This window comes from Protopterus annectens, chromosome 16.part0 (genome assembly GCF_019279795.1).
Source record: "Protopterus annectens isolate FY-2018-M chromosome 16.part0, PAN1.0, whole genome shotgun sequence".
Classification (NCBI taxonomy): Eukaryota; Metazoa; Chordata; order Ceratodontiformes; family Protopteridae; genus Protopterus; species Protopterus annectens.
The window spans coordinates 443,108,439-443,132,156 of NC_056750.1; the positions used below are offsets into that span (position 1 = coordinate 443,108,439).

Sequence of the window (23,718 nt, forward strand, 5' to 3'; positions counted from 1 at the left end):
AATGCTGACAGAAGCTAAGAGGGCAAAAACATAAATGAGGACGTTATGAAAAGGAATACAAGTACCCAGTGTCATTTAGCTACCCAGGACACTAGCCAAGATAAAATGTATATAATATCCTCATGACAGAAACAGAGGAAAATCGGGATAACCTAACATCTCTCACAAATATTAAAGAAATGTGCATAGAAAGGAATGAGTAAGACCTAAAGAAAGCAAGAAACACAATACAAGAAAGTATCACCATAGTCTTTCGTTTGTTACATAAATGAAGCAAGAAATAAGAATACTTGTGTTCAGAACATGAAATAATACAAAAACTTCAGAATAAGTGCCTTTGCATAGAGAATATTTTTTCAAATACTGTCTGCCAGGAAATTATTATTCATGTGGTGTGAAGATATAATTTGAAGGTGTGAAAGAATAATTTTGACCTCAGTCGCAAAACAAGTACTGGTGAGCCATTTCATTTTCTGCACCATGTAGAATTTCAGAGTTAGAATATATATTTGGAGGTATATGTGCTGCCTGCAAAGTAAGTGTGTGTGTGTGTGTGTGTGTGTGTTGTGGATGGCATCCCACAAATGTTAGTTTTTTTTAAACTTTGTTGTTGCCTGATTGTTACGATTGTGAGTGTTGGCAAATCAGGTGTCATCAGAGGATTTTATAGTGGAGAGTTGTATTTTCTTGAGTATTGTAAAAAGATATGACTTATCCTATTATAAGGAAAATGCTTGAAAATCACCTACTCATCCTAACCTGTTATTCATGTTCTGAAAGTATTTAGGTGCCTAATTACACATGATGTACAGTAAGGAGTAAGAATTTAAAAGATTGTTTTGTGCACCAGAAAAGGATTTACAACCAAGTTTTGTGGTATAGAATGATCACTTTGTGGGGCTTACTTGTTGCAGCAGGGAATATTCATGTTTTTAAGAAATGTCAGTTTGTTTGCAGTACTAAGGAATATTTACCCCCTAGTGCTGACTGCATGTTTAATGTCTGAGTCTTAATTACCTATGCAGCAGGTTGGCGATGTATATGGCATTGTGTCAATGTAAAGCTTTTTATATAAAAATGTATTCCATATTTTAATGGAATTTATGACTGGACATAAGTATAATGACTGAAGAATGCTTCAAAGTGGTATTAAGTGTGTACTTTCTAATGCCATGTATAAGTTTACTGGGATAGACTGTGTATAGGGTGCTATAGTGATATAAGCTTGTGTGTGTTAATGCCACATATACCTTCATTGGGGTGCTCTGCATATGATGCTAGGTTAACTTGTAACCAATTGGAAAGGACCCTTGTAAAAATAGAGTTGACAACTTTTTGTCACAGGATTTCCCAGATTTGGGAAGTTGTGTGTTGTGAAAATGTATTGAAAGTATGGTAGAAAATATTTTAATAAATGCAGAAAATTGTAATACTGTTTTACACACAGTAAAAATTTGAAACCACATGAGCAATTCTGGTAAGACCCCCCCCCGTCTGACTTTTTAACATAGCAGTACCCTGTTTTGGCATCTGAAATGGTTGCAGTCACATTTTATTGGTTTTAAAAAATTAGCCTGGGTGAGGTGCCAGACATAAATAAGATGCTTATGCTGTGAATATATGTGTATTTATACAAATATGTTCAGCAGTTTTGATTTTAATTCATGACATATTGATGACATGTTCATATAGATGTGTTTCCTCTTGTTTGAGTTGATAGTAGTGTACATTTGTCTGAGTTAGATGTGCAGATTTTATATGGTGAGTTAATTTTAAGTGTTTGATGTTAATGCATTGTTGAGTATAAATTTGGCACCCTTGGACATCACGAGTACCGAAAAAGCTCCATGAAGATGCAGTACTGAAGTAATGTGCTGCTATGAAGATGCAGTACTGGAGTAATGTGCTGCTATGAAGATGCAGTACTCGAGTAATGTGCTGCTATGAAGATGCAGTACTGAAGTAATGTGCTGCTATGAAGATGCAGTACTGAAGTAATGTGCTGCTATGAAGATGCAGTACTGAAGTAATGTGCTGCTATGAAGATGCAGTACTGAAGTAATGTGCTGCTATGAAGATGCAGTACTGGAGTAATGTTCTGCTATGAAGATGCAGTACTGGAGCAATGTGCTGCTATGAAGATGCAGTACTGGAGTAATGTGCTGCTATGAAGATGCAGTACTGGAGTAATGTGCTGCTATGAAGATGCAGTACTGGAGTAATGTGCTGCTATGTCCTTACTTTCATGAAGGTGAATAAACATTTAACAGTGCACATAATTCTTCAGCTTTGTGTCAGTATTTCTCAACTATTCTATTAAAGAACAGGAAAAAGATATAAAATACAAGGGAAGTGGCAGCATGCCACAGATATAGAAAATGCTACAGGGGATTTAAAAATTCAGACTTGTTTCAATGTGGGTATGGATTGTGGAAGTGCATGAAGTGAAGACGGTGGGCTATACACAGAATGTGTCCCAAAGTAAAGTAAAACATGTCTTCCTCTTTTACACTTTTTCAAGTTTTTGCCTTTCACCCAACCTCACACCCCCTTAAACAGTCCAGTATTTCAATATCAGCCATCTCAGTACTGACTTTGGAAAAATCTTACTTAATCAGTGTCATGTTCTTGCAATAAAGAAAAGATATCTTATAATCACCTCTGTGGTTGTAGTAGGGAATACTGTTTATTGATTAGCATAGTTTTGTGCCGCAAAATATCGCAGCTGGAAGATCAAATATTTGTATTGTCAGTGTTTTTACTACATTAAAACCGGGCTTGTTACAGATGTTATGCTTTGGTGTTTGGTTTTGGAAGTTGAAGAGCAGGGGAAGAGGTGAGTTTTATTTTTGATTTACCCCTTTTCCCTTCCCTCTGATTTTGTGCAAACTCAGGTTAGTATATGTAGAGATTAGGGGTGTGGGGACAGAGCCCATGTCAGTGGGTGCAGGGAAGAAGTTGGATAGTGTATGGTGATTTTTTTCCCTTTAGTGTTGTGATGTGTGTTGTGTTTATGATGAAATGTGCCTTATAAATATTTCAGTTACTATTGTTTGCATCTCAATTAAGCCCATTGCAATTAGCTATAGTCAGTCTATTTGAATAAAAAACTGTGTCTGTGTATATCTCTATATCTACATATATACATATGTGTGTGTGTTTACTCATCTTGTACAATTTTCTATGGCTCTCCAAAACTGACTTATAGTGTACCCACACCGCCAATGTGATATGGCTGAAAAAAGTCATAAAGAACAACAGCACGTGCACAGTTTTAGTTTAAAAAGTTCCCCATCAGCCACGCCCATTCACTGCATTTCAAATTTTTATTCACTGACAAACTCTTAGATTGATAATTGCTGCTATCCATTTCCCAGAACTTTTTTGTTACCACTTAAGACATTGAAGAATTTTAAATTGCCATTTTTCAAATGACTAAAATAAAGAAAAACCCTATTGTATGCCCAACATTCAGTCGTAGAAAAATTTTGAAAGAAATATGTTTCCATCTAGCTTTTACAGTTCCCTCCTTTTCTTCAAGTTCAGACCAGTTTTAAATAATGGATGTGGTGGTGGACCTATTGCCTTAAATGCTAATAATTTCAAAAGTAGGTTGTCTTCTGTCCCATCTTGGATATCCCTGTTTAAACTTTTAAGTGCAGTTTTATGAATTCCAAACTAAGCCCACATTTAAGACCACATACCTTTGTAAGTTGAACTGTGCTAGGTCTTCTGTTATAAGTGATCGTAAATGACACTGCTGAATACCCTCTGCCAATATTGTCATGCCTCTGTAATGAAGCAAATTTTCTTTTTTTTTTAATTCACTCTGAATATCTTCTATCTATCTTCCTCATTTCCCACATCCCTACATGACTGCTGTACTGCATTCTAATGAATCACCCTTTTTCTACAGTCTGTATGTACACAAGCAGTTTTATTTTCTAGATGAGTGATTGATTTCCAGTTCCTGAGCACCAGTTCTGAATTTGGGCAGGTGATTCAATGTTTAACAATTTCTTGTCCAGTCTTTTGGGAGGTAGTCACAACCTGGCATTGCATAGCATTCATAGCCTATGTTTTTAAATAAAGACATCTGTGGAAGTCCAGTTGGTATGACACAGTTGGCATAATATTTAAAGTCTTTGCTATCCACAAGTAACAAGGTTCAGTACTGACCTCTGTCTGGTGCCTGTGTAGAGTTTGCATGTTATCCCTGTGTCTGTGTGGGGTTCCTCCCACCTTCCAAAACAAGCTGGGTGTTCCTGCCTCAGACTCACCAAAACTGATGAGGTTGTGGGCAGCAGCATAGACTGCAGGCTATGCATATTGGGGAAAGTTGTATAGACCAACCAGTTAAGGCATCGACAGTGATGTGTAGTACCTTCTAGATGGAAGAACAGGGATAACAGACTGATCACTGTGTCCAGACTAGACACTTGATGGTGTAAAAAAATTGGTATAGGTGATTTGGTCATGTTGACTAATGTCTCCAAAAATGGGCGTGGTTATTTGCTGGAGATAAGTGTGTTGAGGATCTGACCTACTCAGTCATATGCCAGGGACCCATGCTAACAGGGGGAGGGGGTCTGTTTGCCTCTTTTGGCTGGTATGCCCAGCAACCCTAGGTCAGTATGCTACTGGCCAGCTGGTGTCCAGTTGCTCAGCTTGGTTACCTGGAATAGCTCTGTTGAGTGAAAAGTGGATATAAAACCAGTCAACCTTACAAACATGAACTAATGATTTCTACACTCATTATAGGTTCACTGACAGGATGAAGGTTGGAAGTGGATGACGTGATGGTAAGGAGGAGGCTGGACATCCTATATATCCAGGCGACAAGATGGAGGGCAGTGCAGCAAAGTCAGTTGGCTTAGGAAGGAGTGTCTACAACTCAGGGGGAGGGCAGACTAGTAAATATGTGGGAATTGTAGTGAGGGAAAGTCTTCAGAAGACAGTGAGGGATATCATCAAAATCAGTAAGAGACTCATGGCATTCAGACTCCAGTGCAGTATTCATAATCTTGGTTTATGTTCCATGGTGGGGGTATGATAGGAAGCAAAATAAAACTGCATTCAGGCAGCACGTGTAGGACCTACTAGATAAAGCAGACCAACATGAGTTGGTATTGATTACAAGGGACCTGAATGCTCATATCAGGACAGACAGAACAGAATGTGAGGACAACCTGGGTCCACATGGGTGCGGCGAAAGGAAGAAATAAGAGTAGGCCATCCCAGATCTCTGTTTGGCAAATGACTTGATAGTGGCCAACACATGATTTAGCAAGAGAGAGTCACAAAATCACATATAGGAATGGCCAGTATACAACTTGGGTCGACTTTGTCCTAGTGAGGAAAGGGCATTCGGATGGAGTCAGAGAGTGCAAAGTCAGCCCACAGCATAAACCACTGTTGGCTACAATCAGCTACATGCAGTGGTAGGAGAAGGCTCATAGGTCAACAAAGACTAGGCTGAAGACTTGCAAGTTGATTGGTGCAAAAGCATGTGTTCAAGGAAATACTCAGAACCTCAGGAAGAAGAGGAAATGGATGGAGTTTAAGAGGAATTGTAGTGTCTCAAAACAGCATGTGTGAGGACTAACAGATATACGGCTGAGCCAGGTATGGAAATAAGGTACATAAGGAAGGATGGCATTGGGCGATAGAATGCAGAAGACCAGGAGATTTTCAAAAGAAAGAAGGAATGAAGGAAAAATTGGGAGATAGAAAAGATGGACCAGGCTAAGAAGGATTACTGGCTGGATGACAAAGAGACTAAGAGAGCAGCCATAATAGCAAATGATAATGTTTGAAAAGGCAGGATTTGAATGAGGTGATGAAGTGATGTATAATGTTTGTAGTTACAGTTTTGTCAGCATGGTTTGGAATGTATAATGTTTGCAACTAAGATTGTGTCACTGTGGCTTATTGTCATTTATATAAATGTAACATGGCCTACCTATGTCATACATAATTTAATAAAGATGTTTCTTGTTTAATAAAAAAGAAATAGCAAAGGATAATGCATCCGGGGCACTTTATCAGCTTTTGGAAAGTGGCTCAGGAGATGTCCCAAAGAACCTCTGTCAAGTTGCAAGGCAAAGTCAGAAATCAATTTATTTACTTACTGGGGTAATGCACTGATCTCAGTGGAACATTTGCAGGCACAGCTTGGGAAAGAAAATCATACAAGAAATAAACAAAACATATTTACAGAGAGAACAAATGTGCTATAAAACATATACATGTTTACAGATGCAGAAATATGCTATAGTATTTAATTCAAGAAGCAGTTTGCAAAGACTAAACATGAATGGAAAATGGAATTATGCTTAGCAGAGCTTAAGAAAAAGATCAAGGTAAAGGATAAAGAAAAATAAAGAAGATGGGTATCAGACACTCTTTATAAGGGATGTCATCTACAACCTCCTCCCCAGTCCAGAGGACATCAAAGGCAGATGGAAAGAGTACTTCTAGCAGCTTCTGAACCTCCCTGGACTACATGAAAAGAGACATAGAGGAGCTCTCTGATCATGTAGCCCAGGCTGGTATGACCCTGACCTTGAGCAGCATCTTACCCTCACCTAGAATGATGCCACAGTACAAAGACAAAATGATCAATTTTAACAATTGGCTAAAATTTTGGTGTCATTCAAAGAGGATCCAGTGTCAGCCTGGGATGACATGCTCGACAAGCCACGTTGCTTCGCTAGGGACGGCTTGCACCTGTCACCACTGGGCTTTCGGATATTGGCAAAGGCTCTTGCCACCCCCATAGTACCTTTTTTAGGCAAGGCTCAAAAGTCAAACCCACCCCCATAGACAGTACAAGGAACAAGAAACTAAGGGTAATGCAGCTTAACGCCAGAAGTCTTAACCTCAAGATGCACGCACTCGAAGCTCTCCTCAGTATGGAGAACATCGATATCTGTGCAGTGACAGAAACCTGGTTCAAGGCTCCAGAGAGCACCCCAGCACTACCAGGCTATACCTCATATCATGCTTTTCGGCCCCCAAAACCCAGACTGAACCACAAAAGGAGGGGGAGTTTCCATATTTATCAAGGATATCCACACCTCCAGGTTAGTGGCATTGCACGAAGTATCGGAGACCATCCATGTGCAACTAACAGTGAGCAAGACTGCTTTTCAGTTTATAGCATCCTACAGGCCACCCTCTCAAAGTCAGGAATCCCACTCGGCTTTCCTGAAAACATTGGAGAACATGAAGATCTCTCCGAACACCATTATATTGGGTGACTTCAACTACCCAAACATTGACTGGGAGCACTACTCAGGCCCCAGCACCTTAGCCCAAAGGTTCCTGGAAATTATAAACTCAAATGCTATGGAACAACTAGTCACCACTCCCACAAGAGGGGACAACATACTAGACCTGATGATTACCAACATGGGGACTCTATGCTCCACACCAGAAGTATATTCCTCATTGGTAAGATCAGACCATAAATTAATTTCACTGGATGTCCACATCCCGACCCCACCCCCAGCCCAGAAAATCACAGTGAAAAACTTCTCAAAAGCGAACTTTTCACTTCTCAAAACTGAAGTGGAATCCTTCAAGGCCCCAGGGCCAGTAGAAACTACGGCCCAAACTGCAGAATCCTATATAAATGCATTCTACGGACATCTCCAGGAATGCATGGATCATGCTATCCCAAACAAAACCAAGACCCAATCATCCAAAGGCAGGCATCCAGTCTGGTGGACCCCTGCCATAAATTAACTGTACAACAGAAGGAGGAAGCTACTACATGATAGAGCAAAATCCCTAATAGGGAAGGCATCTCTGATCAGTACTAGCAAAAAATTACGATCCCTCATAAAATCCTCCAAGGCCCGCTTCGAGAGAAAAATTGCACAGGACACCAAAGACAATCATAAGGCTTTTTTCAGTTAGGGACCTGGGATGCAACTCCCAGACTTGTTCTGAGTTGATTCTAAATGGTAAAAAATACACTGAACCCACAGACATCGCCAACATCCTGGCAGACAGGTTCAGTGCAAACTCCCCCCCCCCTCCCCCCCAAAAGAGCAAGTATCTATCCCGGCAGAGGGCTGCCTCCCAAACATCTCTGATGCTCAGGTGAAGGCTGCCCTCTCCAAAGCAAAAAACACTGCTTCCATGGGACCAGATGGTGTCCCAGGTTGCATCCTACATGAACTCCAAGAGGAACTAATCCCTCAAATAAAACAGCTATACAATCTCAGCCTCACTACAGGATATGTGCCCACAGAATGGCGTACAGCAACAGTGGTCCCACTCCACAAAGGTGGAGCCTCTACGGACCCTGGAAACTATCGCCCCATAAGCCTGACTAGCTAAGTCTGCAAAGCTATGGAGAGGATCATCATGGAGCTCATAAACAAAGACATTGGGGACCTACAGATACTAGATCCTACCCATTTCGGCTTTGTCAAGGGCAGGTCCTGCCTTTTGAACCTGGTTGACTTCTTTGAAACAGTCACCAAAGCCATAGATGAAGGGAAGGTAGTCCACACAGCCTATCTGGACCTTGCAAAGGCATTTGACACAATACCCCACTCGGGCATCATAGATAAGCTATCCAGCTTAAATATAAACCCCTATGTCACAAGATGGGTCGCAAACTGGCTCAAAGACAGTACCCACAGTGTGAGAGTTGCTGGAGCCATGTCAGACTCGAAACCGGTCACAAGTGGCGTCCCACAGGGTTCTGTCCTGGGACCACTCTTGTTTCGTATATACTTTTCCGAGGTACAGGCAAACGTGGAAGGACTATGGCTCACCAAGTTTGCAGACGACTGCAAACTGGGCGCCATAATCGACTCTCCAGCTGACACAAACATCCTTCAAAAAGGTCTCACAGAGACAGATAACTGGTGCCAGCACCATGGTTTAAAGCTAAATGCTAAAAAATGTATAGTCATACCCTTTGGCAAAAACAATGTGCCCACAAATTACCACATAGGCGGAAACCCATTAAGTACAGAGAAAGTTATTAGGGACCTGGGGACCCAAGTTGATAGCAATCTCTCCTTTGAAAACCACATTGCCAAAGTGGTTAAAAAGATCTTCTACATAGCCCACCTCATCACGAAGGGTTTCACATCTAGATCAAGAGAGGTAATCGTGCCCCTTTATTCATCCCTCATCAGGCCCATCATAGAATACAATGCCCCTTTTGGGATGTACCTTACCTGACACCTGCAGCAATTAGAGAGACCCCAAAAGTATCTCACCAAGAGGATCAAGGGTCTCAAACAGATGCCATATGCTGCTCGGTTAAAAAATCTCCAGCTCTACTCAGTTGCATACCGCCTACTTCGAGGCGATCTATGTCTGACATACAAAGCTATGTCAAATCCAGAATTAATGGACATGCTCCACCTCAGTAAATCTAAATCCCTTAGAGCCACACGCTCGAGGGACTTGAACCTCAGCACAGAAAAAAATAGAACTTGCTGGAGGGACAGGTTCATAACCCAGAGGCTCCCTTCGCTCTGGAATAGAATTCCAGTTCATGTGAGGCAGAGCACCTCACTGAATCTCTTCAAGAAGAATCTCGATAGGTGGATTGGGGATTGTAGGTTTGTCCCAGGGATTACTCCTGTGTCACTATTAGACAGAGGCACAGTAAACTAAACCTTAGAAAGGGCATAGTATACTCAAATCAAGGGGTGGGGTAAGCCATACAGAATCGGGCTAGGCTTATAATTGCCAAAGGGCAGATAGCCTAGTATGAACCTATGAACCTATAAGAAAACCACACAGAAACCATACTGTCCCAGACAAAGCTTACAACTAAATAGGAAGAAGGCGGCACTCTAGAAGAAATAAGAACAGTGGTAATGAAACTGAAGTCAGACAAAGCAGCAGGCTCAAATGAGGTTACAGCAGATATGATCAAGATGTTAGGTGAGTTAAGGGAGAAATGGCTCCAGAAGGGTACTCTTAACTGTATATAGAGAAGGCTGTATCTATGTGTACAAGAGCAAAGGTGACAGTCACACCTGTGAGGAGTATAGAGGTGTGGAACTCCTGTCACATTGCATGAAAGTGCTGGAGATGGTGATTTAAAAATGAATAAGCATGAGCAGTTCAGATTCAGGCCAGGATGCAACCCAACTGACCCAAAGTCTGCAGTGAGACAGATAATTGAAAACATGGTTAAGCAGAAGCTAGTGATTAGGAATGAGTCCAAAGGGACATTCCAGTACTTGGAGAAAGCATATGACAAGGTCCCAAGAAAGTTGACTGTGGGCATTCCTGCAATGGTTTGAAGTTCCAGAAACATTGATAGATGTAGTGCAGCTTATGTATAAGGGCCCAATGACATAACTACTGGTAGTGTTTAGACTCCCAGAGGGGTTCCTAGTGGCACTGGGTGTGCACCAGTGTTAATTTCTGAACCCTTCTGCTGTTCATACTGGTTATGGACTATTTTAGCAAACAAGTTGGAGAGGACAGAAAACAAAGTTGCTATATGCAGACAATGTGGTATCACAAGCAAACTCTGAACAAAAACTTCAGTAAATGTTAAGGGAATGGAATACAAAGTTGAAGGCACGTGATGAAACTGAGTACAGACAAGAAAGCTAACATGGCAACAAATGGGCAGATAAGAAGCTGAAAACTGAGATAGACACGAGAGTATTGGAACAGGTTAACAGCTTAAAGTATCAGGGAGGTGTGGTTGTAGGGAAGTGATGTCTAAATGAATAAGTCAAGGCTAGAATCAGAGGGATTGCAGCCATTCGGCACATTGTGTCAGGGGTAGTGTGTAACAGAAGAATGTGAAATAAGCTGAAACATAAAGTATGCAGTGGTGTGATTAGTTCTGTAGGGTACAGAAACTTGGACAGGGAAGGAAGAGGTGATGTGTCTGAGACAGTGGTGGTAGGATGCACAGTGTGGGCCAGATGAAGAAATGAGGACACCAGAGCAGAACAGATTATGGTGGTTTGGGCACATGTGGAGTAATGCAGAATACAATCTGGTGAAGAAGATTTGGGAGAAACAGGAAGAATATAAGAGAAAACAAGGGATTCCAGCAAGGAGATGGATGGACTGAGTGAAAGAAGTTCTGTGATAGTCAGTCATGACCACGGAAGAAGGTGGAAGAGAGGCAGTGAATTGAGAAAGATGGCAACAGTTGATGCAACACCCTAACCCAATGCAGAAAATGGGGGCGATGGAAGGGTTGATGATCTGTGGAAACCCACCTCGTGAACGGAGGAGCATCATTTGCACAGCAGTGTCCTAAGATGTGACTTTTGTATTGCTATTATGAAATAACCTTTAGTCTAGAAATGTCCAGTGATACCCTAAGTGTTCACAAAATATGTGCTTGAGAGGAATAATTAGAAAGTCAGTGAGTCTACATGTAATTTGACAAGAGATTTTTTTGTAACTTTATTATTTGTTTTATTTCTTCTTGCTAATTGGGCAAGTTTTGATGAGGTAAAACATTCAATGTACTTAGCAAGTCCATGCTAGATGCACTAGAGAGAGTACAAAGATGGAGTAACTAAGGATGGGTAAGTAAATAGAAGTACTGAGATATCCAAAGTAAGTATCATGTTTATATGACTTAAAGGAAGGTGCTGCCCCAGTTTCGTTCTTGACAAGGGTACCTTCTCTACAGAGTCTCCCCATCCTTCCCTGTTTGGGTTTGATGGGTGCTGCAGTTTCCTGCTACATCCCAAAGATGAGCTGTATGTGAAATGGCATTTCCTTAAATTACCTTTAGGTGTATGTGCTGTGTGAATGTGTGTTGCCCCATTCAGTGTTAGTTCCTCTTCCTTGTGCCTAATGTGTGCTGGGATAAGCTCCAACTTCTCCAAGTCCCTTAACTGGATTATTCAGTTAATGAAAGAGTGAATAATTGAAGAGAAGACCAGACGATGTAGAAGAAATGAGGAGCTGTCAGTAATAGGGTTACCACCTGTCCCACTTTACGAGGGACAGTCCCTCTTTGGGCAGTTGGGTCCTGCAAAAAAATTGTAAAAATGACAAATGTCCTGTGATTTTAGGACAAAATTATTTCCTGTATGTTATGTAGTAGTTGCATAAAATAGTTATCCTGTATCTGAAACACCTAAATATTATAAGAAACAGAATAAGCAACAAAAATGCTACAAGAATTAACTTTTATTTAGGCAAAAAAGTGAAGTTATGTCCTTAGTACTGGCCATGGGTATGTTTTGGCCTGCAAAATCTGACGTTTGTACCAAAAATGTCCCACTTTGGTCATTTGAAAAGATGGCAGCCCTAGTCAGTAAAGAACACAGATGCTGTGCTGGAGTATTGTGTTACAATGAAATTACGAGTGAGATGTGAATTACTAGGGTTAGCATAAATGAGGCCTTGCAAAACCGATATGTAGTGGTAGTAAATTGTGTTAGTTTGGGGAGAATTTCACTTAGTGACAGCTGAGATTGAAATGGGTCAGTAGAATTAAATCTAGGTTAAGGAATACAGCAGAGGTAAGTGAAGATAGAAGCACTGTGATAGTAAAAGAAAGAGTTAGAGATTTGAAGAAGTGCAGGGAGCGGGAGGATATGTAGTATACGTGACAGGAAGAAAGAGGACTTCTCTGTGACCTGTTCAGTAATGGCAGAAGAGTAGAAGAGCTAGCTACAGTGTTAGTGAAAATTAATATTCCACAGAGGCGCAGAGGCTGGAAATTGCTGATAGAATATAGAGAATTCATTTGGCAACTTATGTTGGATGACTCAACAACTGCGGTGGTGGTGCTGCGGTAGCGCTGTCGCCTCACAGCAAGACGTTGTGCCGTTCGATTCTCAGCTAGAGCGTCTTTTGTGTGGAGACATGCATGAATGGGCGTATCTTCGTTGAAGGTTGTGTGTCAGGGCTGGCAAACTCGGCATGTAAAAAATCTACTGCCAATCATTAGCAGACCGGAGTTCCACTGTGGCGACCCCTAACCGGGAAAAGCCGAAAGACACAAACAAACATGTTGGATGACTCAACAAAACCTGGTCTCAGTGGCACTATTAGTATTAACAGTGTTTTAAAACACCAAGTGGCCATTTTAAATTAGTGTATTTAATATATTTAACGTATTTGTTGTATAAGGAGTCATAGTTGACAGCAGTGATTGCATTCTGTTGTCCGTTTCTTGTTTTTAAGGCATTGCTAAATTTTGGATGATTTAAGGTCATGTGTTTTGCTATATATATATATATATATATGTGTGTGGGTCTAGGACGTTTGCTCGAGTGAGCAAACGACAGAAACCCAAACGGCCAGGCATACGTACGCAAAAGTGCTTTTCAACGAAGAAGCACTTTTGCGTAAGTATGCCTGTTGCCGAGGTTGTACTACAGTGCGGGTAAGGGAAATTGCGGGTAAGGGAAATTTCCCTTTTCCCCACTGTAGTGCGGTCTCGGAGGGAGAATATTAAAGTGGGGGGGTGTGGGGGACGCAGGTGGGCAAAGCCCCCCTGCTAAAATGTAAATGTAGTGTTTTATTTTTTTTTTTTGTAACACGCTTTAATGAAAGTGCTTTTTCGATAAAAGCGCTTTCGTTAAAGTGTGTTTGGACGTTTGCTCACTCGAGCTAACGTGCTAGATCCATATATATATATATCAGAAGTGATGTGAATGAGATTTAGACTGGTTCTGAAAAAGTCTGAAGGATTGCAAACAGATGAAAGCATGTGAATGCTTGTGAATTTTATCTTGTACTATTTCCTTAGTCCCCCACTTGCATGTTGTATGACTCGGTACAACACACTTAACCAGACCAGTTTGTTTCTGTATCAAGCCTGAATAAAAAGCATTAGTGCTTAATCTGGCTAACAAATGCATAATATATAACAAAAAAAAAAAAAAAAAAACACTCCTGCATTCACCAGTACTATCAGCTGTTTCTGGATTCATGTCAGTTCACTACAGTTCCTTTAGTGTAGACCATCTTCTATGAATAAATGACACCAAAAGACACTTTCATTATAAAACTCAGCAGTAAAAAAAGATTATTTTGCTCTGTTCCTCATGCTCTCTTTTACTTTACGTATACCGATTTGACTGTTGAAGTCCGCAAATGCAACAAAAACTAATTCTACAGTCAACTGAGAAGTGAAACAGATACACCTCAGGACAAATTTTGTCAAAAACAAACTAGATTTTGAAATCAATCAGAAAGCAAGTCAGGAATGATTTTCAGTAAAAGTGGCCTCAGTGAAAAGATATGATCCTGCTCTTTATCGAATTCCACATATTGCAATCTCTTTTCCAAACCGTACAGAAATTTTTTGAAAATATATTTTTCATTCTGCATCTTGGATCCTTTAGTCAGCTTTTTGAATCTCTCAAAGTAGTTTGAAGGCTAGTGGCAGAAAATTTGGCTTAGTTGCAAACATTCTGTCAGACAAGTCTCTATTACTGTAGTTCAGAACACTTGAAGAATTGGTCTCTGTCTGCATTGTCTGTATCCTTAATTTTGGTCTGTGTACCCACCCAGCAGTTGCATTTCATACTTCTACACGGCACCTAAGCACTATGAGTCACAAATGCGTCAGTATGCTTGAGGTTACTATTTATTTACAGCTTGTCATATTGCATTACCACATTCTTACTGTAACTCTGCTTCTGTTCTGGCTAGGAATACTACTACATTCTTAGGCAGCTGCCGTGCAGTATTATATTCTTTTCATTTGCTTTTTGGAGAAACACTAATACGCCTAGTTTTTTTGGCGTGTAATGTATGCTTTTTTAAAATTATATTTGCAATAATTTACTTTCTTTTTTCTTCTCCACATTTTCTAGTTCATAATCCTCCAAACTGCTAATGTTTCTATCAGCAGGAATCATCATAATTATCCTCATGGCTACCCTTCTTTAAATTATGTGGTCATTGCCTTTTGGTTTCATTTCTTTCTTATCTTTTCTTGATACAGTATATATTGTTAGGCTGCAAGGTACATTATAACTCTGTACATTCATTTTGATGTAGTATCCCCTTTGGCTGGGGTGCCTTCCATGCAGCTTTTGCATGTCCTCGCTCTATCTATCATTAGGAGCTGGGTTTTTTTCCAATATTCCAAAGAGATAGTCATAGCTGAACTGATGATACTATACATTACCTGTAGGTGTATATGTGGTATGTGAGCCTATGGCAGACTAATGCTGCACCCACCATCTCGGACTTAAACTCAGCCATGACCCCTAATAGGATAAAGCTGGTATTGAAGAAAAATGAACAAATTAATTATCTTTAGACATTGTAGCAGTTAATCCTATTGATACATTTTGTTGAAACATAGTGCAAATTATTGCTTTGTTCACTGTTGTTATGGCAGCAGTAGAGTTCATCATTTTGCCTCTGAAAAACAGCTATGTTTGGTCTTTAGGGATGCTAAACTGATAACATGCAAATAGGTAAAGTTTAGTGTACAAAGTTGTGTGGCAAGTAACAAGTTCAGTTCACAAGAATTGTTACAATATGTATCCACACCCTTTCCTGGCACTATGCAGTGTCGATTTTTTCCCCTTAATGTTAACCACACAATTCATATGGGCTAAGGCCACATGTACAGTGTGGTGCAGCTCACACTTGATGAACAACCTTGCTTTTTAATTCTGGCAGGTGCAGCATCCCAGAAAATATGGCGTTTGAGTGCAGCTGGTATCAGTATAGATGTGATGGTCACAGAATGATCATGCATTCTTGGGGCATGGGCTTGCAATAATAGGTTCAGTTAGAAGAGGAAACGACTTTGTTTCCATGCTAATATTTATTATGGCTTATTCTTTCTGTTTCAGCAATAGTGCCTCAGATGTTTAAACATTTATTGGTATCTTCTACTTTTCATTTTAAAGTGTTTGAACTTCACTGTTGTGTTGAGACTGCTTAAATCTTCTCTGAATGGAGCTGGTCTCAGGCATTGTATATTTGTTGTGGCAGCTGAGAGAAAAAATAGCTGGAAGTAGATGGTAGAAGGAAAAAAGTTAAATACTTTTGTACAGAGTTGCAGCTCTGCACATGGTAGATTCTGTAAAATCCTTTGTCTTTAGTGAGTCCAAAGTGCCTTTCACTTTCCTGTAGCTGGGGATTGATGGTTTAGCAGACAGCGTAGCTTGTGTTTCCGTGCTTATGGAGGAGCACTATTTTAGAACACAAGCAGTAGGATTAATCAGTTTCTGCAGAGAATGAAAGCATAGCACTTATGAGGTTTTGGCAGTGTTTGTGTATTGTAGACTTACCTTAATTTAAGTCAAGTATGTTAATGTTCAATACACTGGCTGCATTTCAGTGCCATGTCTGCATCTTATACTGCATATTAGTACACTAGGACCAGGATAATAAAAAACAGTTAAACACTTTGTTTGATATCCTTTTTACACATATATTTTCCTAAAATGTATAACTTGGTACAGTATAAACAAGTGTTTCTCAGTCTGAGGTTGACTGTCCATTTGCCTGTTCTCAGCTTGAAATCCTAAAGCTTTGTGCTGCTATCGTAGCCCTGTACTGTAATATAAAAAGCAGAGTATTATGACATCAGATTGGAAGGACTAGAAAGCTAATGAACATTTGAGTAGTAATTTTCCCCATTTACATTTGTGTGACCTCTGCAATAAATAAAACGTGCAAGAACTACAGAGCTAATGAGAATTTTTAGGCTGATTTATGTCCCAGTATTATTTTTTTTCTTCATTCTTGCAAAGGTGATGGTGACTCTTTAACACCCTTAAGATATGCTTTTTTTAATGTGCCAGTATAATTAATAGCTGCTGCTTAGAAATTGAGTTTTGTTCTCCACACATACTGAACTACTTCACTAATTTCCCACCAATTAGATGACATCGGTAAAGTAAAGAGCACATTTTAAGTTAGCTTCTTCCAGGCACAGTGGTTCAGCTGAGTTTTCTGGTAAGCAGATGTGTGATGTATTTGTGAGCAGCATACTGCATTAACACCCCCCAGATAAAGTATACAGCATTTTTTAATGTTTTAATTTGTCTACTCGTATGTTGTATTTGGCTGGGGGAGAGATATTAGAATAAGGACAGCACATTGCTGGAGCTAGCATCAGTGATGCATTGCTTTTGATCAGTGATTATAAGTGGGAGTGAACACATATTATATATGTGTATGCATATATGTTATACATACATCAATAGTAAGTTCAACAAAGGCACTGGAAATAGGACATATGTAAAAACAGTTGCCAGCAGTGTGGCATGGAGGGATAAAGCCGTTACTATGGCCCAAGTGACCTGGGTTCAATTAGCACCAGATTGTCTGGGCCACTAGCAGGTAAAGGAAAGGCATCCCTATCTGGGGGGGGGGGGGTGCGTGTGCATGGACACTTCATGCATTTGATTCCTAAAACAGGTTAGGAACATGCAGGGGGATATTATCTTAGAGGATTTGTTGATGAATCTTGGCTGAGTTGCCACAAAAGCAGGATGCCACCTCATCTCATCCCCATTGCATATCTGCCTCAGAATGTAATTGGCCCATGCTGTGGGGAGAAAATGGGCAGGTGAAAAACTCTCCTTGGCCACAGTATGGTGCAGCACCATGAGCCTTAATCTGTTCACCAACTCTGAGTAAGTCTGGGGCAACTTGAGCATACCAGGTAGACTTGATGAATTAGGAGAGATCACACGGGCAAGCTGATGGTCAGCTATGACTGGAAAAAAAATAAAAAATGTAAAAACGGTTTTATTCAGTAATGCATTAACTAAAATATTAGCTTACTTGACTTTGTTTCTATACTGCGGTGGTGGTGCTGCGGTAGTGTTGTCGCCTCATAGTAAGACGTTGTCCTGTTCGATTCTCAGCTAGAGCGTCTTCTGTGTGGAGACACGCGTGAATGGGCATACCTTCGTTGAAGGTTGTGCGTCAGGGTCGGCAACTAGGCACGCAAAAATCTACTGCCAATCATTAGCGGACTGGAGTTCTGCTGTGGTGACCCCTAAACCAGGAAAAGCCGAAAGACACAACAACAACAACTCGACTTTGTTTCTAGATAAAGCAAACAGTACCTTAATGACAGTGTTCAGTTCATGTTAGCTCTTCCTGGGAAGACGCCATCTTTTAACTAAAATTCCAAGGTTGCAGGCCTCACCCAGGCTCAACTTTCATCTCCAAATACTAGTATTTCTATGTTGTAATCCACAGTTTACATTCTGTAGGTTAGCTCTGACAGGGCCCTGTCTCATTTCACTCTTCCAGATCATCCTTCAAGTGAGGAGCTAACTTCTTGACTTAGTGAGGAACTAACTTCTTGGCTTTAGCCATCTAGGCTACTCCTTTTTTGTACCATAATAATTGAGTTAACACGTTGTGATTTAGCTAATTGCTGTGAGAGTATTCCCATACTCTGTACTACAGTATACATTTCAAATACGCATTTGAAGGCACATACACATTTTTTCCAATAACCATTTAGCCTGTTATCTTTTGGAAACCTCAGTGCATTTCTGTACTTATTTTAACTCCTTAGCTGACTGTGTATGAAATGGTAGATAGTCATGGTTACATATGACAAACATATCTTATTAATAACTGGTAAAACATTATTTGCTTTTACATAAAGCAGACAAACAGCATCTCTGCCTTGTTACTTCAGTAAAACCATATCCAGTTTGTGTTCTAGAATCAGTAGTTGAAAATCTGATAAATTCTGTGTACTAGGCTTTGACAGAGCTCAAGATTTTACTGTTTTGGAAGTTGCTACATGGATGGCAAGCCTTTACTAGATTGCTAAAGATATTGTGACCTCTTGAGCATGTGTTCACATTACAAGTGCACTTGCAAATGTGTAATAGTCTGATAGGACGAGTTCTGTTGAAGCTGTATATGCAAGGCAGAAGTCACTGCTCAGTAGCTGGTGTGATGCAGAGACGAGGATCAAGGCTTTCACATGGTGTACAAAGTCTTTGTGATTTAGGCTCTTGAATTTTTTTATGTTGTAGTCGCTCTGGATTTCACAGGTGTTTGGGTGACTCCATACCAAATGGGGTATTATATTCAATGATTGGCTTTATGAAAGCTAAGTGCAGAAGAAATGGTTGCATGACTGGACCTGGACACCAAATCGTTAGATAAAAGCTATGCGATGAAAAAGTACTTCCTTACAACAGTGGATACATGGTGATCAGAGAACAGTTCATTGCTGACATAGGTTCCCAAAAGCCTGACTCTGGGATCAGCTTTCAGGGCTTTTCCAGGGTAAGGAGTGGTTGTAGCAGTGAAGGTTTTTTTTAACGCTTCTAACATTGAGCAGCAATACTTTTATGTTATTTGGAGTTTAATTTGTTGTATCCAAGCTTTATAAGACTGATGTTGCCTACTATGGGGTGGATACGGATTTAGGTACAGGCAATCCCTAACAAAGAAGTTAGGATTGTCTACCACCTCCTCCCAGGTGGATATATATATATATTGTACCCCCTCAGAATAACACCAAAAGCTAAGCCGTAAATGAAAACCAATATGGATATTGGTCTTCTGCACAGAGGAAACCCCAAAAGGATGATTTGAGATCATAAATGAGAAGGAAACACGTTTATTTCATTTTTGGAGGACAAATCTATGTGAAGTGAAGGTGAGGGAAGTATTGGACCAGCCAGACTGTATGGCTATGTGGGGCAGGAACCAGGTACTCAGTATCATGGAAACAGCTGAATTTGGTAATTAGCTGGATGTCTCAAGTCAAGTGGGAGTAAATTACCTGACAGGGAAAGGGATTATAGTAGTGCCACATGAGTTCTGAGGGTTGGTATTCCATGTTAACTACACTTGGTAAATTGTTAGATTTGCTTTCTTCTACAAAGGGGGATAGTGCTCTAAAGATCTTAGCGTTCATTCAGTTTTTGGAAAACTGGTACAGATTTCAGGTCTTGAAAGATACAAGCTTATACTGTTGTATCTGCTGCACAGGAAACCAGGCTTGTGAGGACTATCTTAATTACCTCATTTAGTATTTAAATACTTAATTAACAAACTAATCAAGTCACAGCACAGGTCAAACAAGCAGCTGTTAAATTTATTAAGAGTGCTTTAAACAAATTTTGTATAATTATTTTATGTATTTAGATAAATACATTTATTTAGAACCAAAGAGCATATCTACAGTATATACAGTACATACAAACTAAGAAGCTAACAGTATAGTTGAGAATATTTACAGTAAATATCTGCATCATTTCTAATAGCAATTAAAAATTAAGTGGGAGGGAAGAAAGCTAAAAGTTAAAATTATTTTAAACTATGATAGACAAATATTTACAGTTTAAGTATTGCATGAAAACGTTTACAGTATCCGGAGAAGCAGGGACAAATAAAGAAGCATACATGATATTTAGGTTTGTTCCCTCAAAACAGAGTAATAGCTTATGATGTAACATTCAATACCATGAGCAAACTGAATTCCATAGTAAATGGGGAGGGGGGGCAGCAAAAGAAAATAATGAGTTGACGAACATAATTGCTTACATTCCAGAGGTGACCAGAGAGCACTGTCTGCATGACTGGCTTCCTCAGAGTCCCACAGTTTATAAGTGGAAATTGAGGGAATCAAACCCAAGACTACAGAGTGAAGAATTGCATTTTCAATCCAGTGAGCTAAACTGCTGAATAATCTGCATTTTACTACTTTTGTGAAATTAATAAAATGGGTGTGCCTTCAGCAAGCACACCCTCTTTATTTTAGTATCTCTCAAAAAGAGTGTAATAGCTACTCTAGAGCATGCCTGTCCCTTTGATGGGTCTTTCGCCCTTCTGAATAAAATACTTTACTGTTGCATCTGTAATGGGTGGTTACAACTTTTCTTTCAGTGCCACTGAGCAGGAAAGGGAGTTGATTATGTCCCGGCTGGCTGTGGTCAAGAGCTCAGGTGTTGTAGATATTCTCACCAACATAAGGAGCCAGGTCAGCTGTTGTTCTGTGGTAAAGATTACACAGCTTAATCATTAGCTGGGATAAGCTGCAGCTGATGCCAGATTCGAACCCCTTTACACCTAATTAGCCTCATTAATGAACTCTCTGGCAATCCACTGAGAGTTGCTTTTCCTTGGGGCAGGAGGTAAAAATACCTAGCACAGGTAGATCTGTCAAATCCTTTAATTAAGGCTTACACCTGCATGGCTGTATGATTTTCATTGTCTGAGTGACACTCATGAATAAAAATTGATTGTTTATAATGACTGTGCTATAACGTTGTGATTTTTGAAATCTAAAAAAAAATGATGGAGTGCAGCACAATATATTTAAAATAGGGAGCACTTCATTAAGGAACAAAATATATTTTTTATCATAATTGAGGTGTAATATTGATGATGCCAGTAAAAACGGCAACAGTGTATGATTGGTTGGAACTGTCAAGGGCATACTGATGTTTGTATTGTCAAAAACAGAACTGCATGTATAACTCATGAAGAGAATGTTGTTCAGAGTTGGTATTTTTTGTTAAGTACCTTAGATGCCAGACTCTGTGTTGGTAACTAGTCTGAGGGCAGTGGAACTATAGCTTCTGGATCTTGGAATCATTACTGGATCAAAATCTAATTTGTTATATGGGTAAGACTGATGTACAGTAGTGAGAATGTGATAAAAAAACAGAAACCTGCATTTCATTGTCTTACTCATTCCAGATGTTCTGGTCCCTTAGCAAGGATTTGGGAGACAAACTTGTACATCTTTTGATGAAGAAAAAAAGAACATCCGTTCTTTTAGTTTAACCTTGTATCATAGTAGACAACACATCTTAACAAATGCCTTAAGAAAATTGAGGTAGATGGACGATAAGCATTTCAGTTTAGTTTTTTAAAACTCGTTATAGTCCATTATAAGGATGAAGACTGTACTTGATAAGCTATCAGACTGTTTTGCTATAATAAATGTATACAGCAGGGCAGCAATTCAAAAGTTATTCAAATTCTAGTTTACTTTTCCAGCCCACAAGTAAAACAGTTTAGGCTATTCTGTTTTTGTTTTAGATAATTCTTCTGCGTTACTGAAGTATTGTTGCAGACACAGTGGTAATATAGATCGTTCACATTCTACTAGGCTAAACAATTGCTGATGGAATATTATGAAGCAGAAATTGTACATCAGAAATTACATGTGGACTGGTTAGCACCAGGTAGAAAATAGCTGCACCTTAGCCCAGTTGAGGGTTTTATATCTGTAGCATTTTTGAAAATATTTTATTTACAGATATTCAAGAACAAATGTGGAGATACTGAACTGGATTTGTATTGCAAGAGTATATATTTTCATGTGTAAATCACAACAGGTATATTCATGTCTGAGCTGATTCATCCATCTTTGACTCTATTCACCTGTTGACTTTTTGTCCAAAATTGTTTCATCATGTACTATTTGTTCCATCACATGCACAAATATGCTTCCTTAAAGTATTATTTTTTCACATCTGCTGCTTTTGAGATTAGAATCTGCCAAGTAGGGCGAGCAGCAGAAATCAGTATGAGGAAGCTTTATTTATTAGTCAGGTAACCATGTTGAGCTGCACTTCGTTAAAGAAAGAACTCATCTGAAGTGCAAGGCAAATATTTTGCAGGGGGAGGAGGCTTTACCCCTTTCCAGTCCCCATTTCTTAAGTATAAGAACCTCAGGAATTTAGCAACATTAGTGAAGAGGCAACTTTTGATGACTTTCACCAAACTAAATCTTGCTGAAAATGCGTCACTGTGCTGCCTTCTCGTTAACATAGTAAGATTATTTGGGGTCACTCTCATCCATTAGCTAGGCCACAAGGACAGGTGTAAATGCAGTTTATATGAACCGTTTAAAATAATCTATAAACTGTACAGTAGTGAGGAAGGTATGAAGACATATGTATAGCCAGAGATAAACAGCTCTGATGCAGGGAGGACAGGCTACTTTGTACAGTCATTAGCCAGATCAGGGTAGAATCCTAGATCTTGCAGTTTTGAGGCATAAATGTTAACCACTGAGCTGCACAGAATGCCACTGGGTTTATACTTGCATAAATTTGCCAAATATATACAATGCAGTGGTTCCTCTCTGGTGTGTATATGCCATCAGCATGGATACTAGCTGTACTAACGAAGTTAATCCATCCTGCAAGAAATGTAGTGAGAGTAGTGAATTGTGCATTATTTACTTATTTACTGATTGATTCATTGATAACTGAGATAGTTCACTTATCTTAAAGGCACAGCCCAGGAAGAGGGAAATACAGAAGTGTTCAGACAAAGCAAAACACTTAATATGATAATTTTACAGGCAAGCTGATCAAAACTTACAGATAGCACAGTATAGAATAAACATGAACATTTGTGCAAGGTTTGTATGACAGATATACACACTGTACAAATAAGACATTGCCTATCTCTTTAGAGTACAGAAATGGAACCCAGATGACCCAAGTTTGACCAGCATAGCTTAGACTCTGGATGAGCTTATGTGGGGTAGGAAGGAGTGGATTTTTGCTGGCTTAGCCAGTCTTGGAGAGAATTTTTCCCTGGCATCTCTCAGGTAATTGAGACCATGCTGTAACTGTGAGGTAGGTTGCAGGTAACATTTTGGCATTGGGGGAGGGAGCTGGATCTAACTGACATTACATGTGATGATGCTGGCGACATCAGTAACTGTGTCCATTTAGGACTTCCAAAAAAAAAAAAATCCTGTGATGTGAGATAATGCCAACCCCTCTACTGTGATCCACCTCCCCTGCCTTTTCCAAC

General features: G+C 39.8%; 1 protein-coding gene across 4 annotated transcripts in view; it reads left to right on the top strand.

Moving 5' to 3' along the window:
* DENND1A (DENN domain containing 1A) overlaps window positions 1–23,718 on the top strand; it is a 4,751,104-nt gene that overhangs the window by 3,787,377 nt on the left and 940,009 nt on the right. The window lies entirely within an intron of this gene.